At 43.2% G+C, this 3,128-nt stretch overlaps 1 non-coding gene across 1 annotated transcript; it reads right to left on the bottom strand.

The window, feature by feature from the left end:
- Positions 1–743: 743 nt before the first annotated feature.
- On the bottom strand, positions 744–899 carry LOC128974980 (U1 spliceosomal RNA). Its single transcript, XR_008489328.1, has one exon. It is a non-coding gene; the product is annotated as a U1 spliceosomal RNA (small nuclear RNA).
- Between the last annotated feature and the right edge of the window lie 2,229 nt (positions 900–3,128).

Below are 3,128 nucleotides of genomic sequence, written 5' to 3'. Positions count from 1 at the left end.
ATAGGGAGCTAAAACAGAGACTAAAGTAAAATACATTGGATGTCCAATGTGAAATGCTTCAGAATGTCAAAATTATATTTTAACATTACACAATAACTTACATATTAAAAGGTTAGTGCCCATGGACTTTTCTAGCAACTGAAACCGTTCAACATTTTACAAAGCAGATCTAGACACACAGACCAGGCACCTAAAGATGAAAAACATATTTAAGTTTCAAATCATTGCATAGAGTTTTCAGGAGGGACAGGCATTGAACTAATTTTTCCAGGTTCAAGGCAAGGTTGGATGAGGCCTTGAGCAGCTGAGTCTAGTTGAGAGGCATCCCTGCCCATGGAGGAAAGGTTGGAGTAGATGATCTCTAAGGTCGCGTCCAACCTGGGCCATTCTATGATTCTGTGATTTTGTTCCTGCAGTCCCTGCCTCACTATCTACCTGCCAGCTTCTGAAAAGGAAAAGGAAAAGGGATTTATACAAAAATATCCCATTCTGCCCTGCCAGTGACAAGGTGCACAAGAGCCTAGGAGGAGACGCAGCCAGGACAGCTGACCCAAACTAGCCAAAGGAAAATTCCGTATCATATGATATCATGCCAAGTATATAAACCGGAGTGAGCTGACCAGGAGAGACGAGGACTGGCTGAGCATCAGTCAGCAAGTGATGAGCAATTGCATTGTGGATCACTTGTCTTTCTTGGGTTGTAGCTCACTCTCTTTCTGTTATCTTCCTAAAACAGAGCGGAATGGGAGAATGCAGTCTCCCACTACCACAAATTATGCAGTCAAGTTTCCCACATTTGGGGACACCACAGGGGTCAGCACACCTGAAATGTCAGTGCTGAGCCTCACCCTGGGAAAAACACATGCATGGTTATGGTGGCTGCTCTAACAGGTAAGGATGAGCTTCACATAACTTTGTGGCATGTTAGCTAAAGCCAAATTCTTGAAGAAGAAATAAAGAGTAAGCAACCTGTGGTTATGAATTTTGCTATAATATCCAGAGAGAAGACACCAGGGATGCATAGAGGCAGAGAGGTACAGTGTCAATAGAGGCTGTGGCAGTGTAGGCTGGGTGCCTCCTGTTACTGCCACATAAGTTACACCTCTGGTGTCCTGAGTGCCCAACCCAGTCAGGTGGACACAGGAATCAGCCTATTTCTACCCATAAACACTGCACCCTATCAATCCATCTGCAAAGTCATTCTCTTTCTCTTTCTTCCTTCTCGGCTTCTGTGGGAGATGCTCCCTATCAGTAATAGTAGGGAAGTATCTCAAGGCCTCTTAGGTCTGTCCATGCCTAATGCCTGGAGGAGAAGTGGGGAGGGCAGTGTCAGACCTGGCCAGCCTGAGACTTGCCTAGCAGTGGGTGGGTTGTGGGTGGAAGGGGGGGGGGGGGGTAAGAAAGAGCCCTGGGGATTTTGGGTATACCCTCAGGTGGGGAGAAGGGAAGAGTTGGGAGATCTTTGGGTGTTATGTAAGGGACTCTGTATGCTTTGGGATATTTTTGCCACCATGCTTGTAGTTTTTGTAGTTTCACCAATTGCTTTTCCATTTAAACTTTCCATCACTCTTCACTCCGTTTGTGTGAGTGTCATTCTTTTGTCCCTCTGGGGCAAGAGAGGATCTGTCTGGCCTCAAACCAGCACAGAGGTGTTCTGCCATTTCCAAATTTTAGTCCTTTTAATGATATTTTCTTACAGAAATGAATGTGCAATCAAGTATGTGGCCACTTATGTATGCAATACAAAGGATCAGCTTTTTGAGTTCCTGACACTGTTGACTATGAAATGTAACTAGGAAGAAGTCAGTGCCAACTGCTTACTAGATAGAGAAAAGCTTTTGAGCAGTTTCTATTTGATAAGCAATAATATGCAAATCTAAAGATCCATTTTCTTTTGCTTTCAGGCACAACTAATCTTGAGCAGCCTGGACAGCCAGTTCTTCTGGATTACAGAACTGTCAGAAAAATAGAAAAGCTCCACAAATTTCTTGATAGGGCTCTCTGTGTTATTCCAGCTGTGTACTCACTAAGATGCTCAGCAAACTTTCTGGTCTGACATTTGACAATATTCTCACATCAATGCCAGGAACAAATATGCTTTGTGTTTCTAGCTAAACAATGTAAACCTGATCAGTTTTATTGTATCTGCTTAGTAACTGCAAAAAAAAGTAATAATTAAGGAAAGGAGCTACTTCACTGTTATAATATAATACATAGGTCTTCTGGGATAATTAAAACTGTTTGCAGTATCTGGCTTTTCCACCTATGGTTAGCATGTTAACAACACCCAGTCTAGTCAAACTTTAACACAGGCATTGGTTTCTCCAAAGTCTGTGATGCTAGAGAGCTAATGTGTTCTTTTAACCCAATGGTCTAACCCAGCTAATTAATTTGTCGGTAATTAGTTTAACACCAGTTTGTTGAAACAACCTTCAAATTGGAGGCATCTTTGAAAGGACTCAATTCTCAAGACTTAGGGCAAATTTTCAGAATTGAGGGAGAAAGAATAACTGACCATGCAATCTGTCTCTGTCTTCTCTAGCACACCCAGACATTTCCTCTCACACTGTTTACAAGGGTCTTTCAAAAGGAGGCTCCAGTGAAAGCAAAGCCTTGTCCTCTCCAAGAAGAAAACAAAACCAGCCAAACAAACGAAACCAGTCTCCTTACTATTCTCATTGCTTCAGAGTGTAAAACTGGCCCTGAGTAGGACATACATTGTGTCCCTGTGGCAGGGGTGCCAAAGCAAGCAATGGGAAAAACAGAATGTCAGAAGCTGGAAGTGACCTCAAGAGATCATCGAGTCCAAACCCCTGTCAAAGACATGATCACCTAGGAGAGTCTGCACAGGAATGCATCCAGGTGGATTTTGAAAGTCTCCAGAGAAGGAGACTCCACAACCTCTCTGGGCAGCCTGTTCCAGTCTCTGTCACCCTTACTGTAAAGAAGTTTCCCCTCATGTTGAGGTGAAATCTTCTATGTTTGTTTGTATCCATTGTTCTTTGTCTTATTACTGCACACCACCAAAACAGAGATTGTCTCCCTCCGTTGACACCCACCCCACAGATATTTATAGACATTGATCAGATCCCCTCTCAGTCTTCTCTTCTCCAGACTAAACAGCCCCA

Source organism: Indicator indicator, chromosome 1 (assembly GCF_027791375.1).
Source record: "Indicator indicator isolate 239-I01 chromosome 1, UM_Iind_1.1, whole genome shotgun sequence".
NCBI lineage: Eukaryota > Metazoa > Chordata > Aves > Piciformes > Indicatoridae > Indicator > Indicator indicator.
This window is presented reverse-complemented; position numbering and strand designations above follow the sequence as displayed.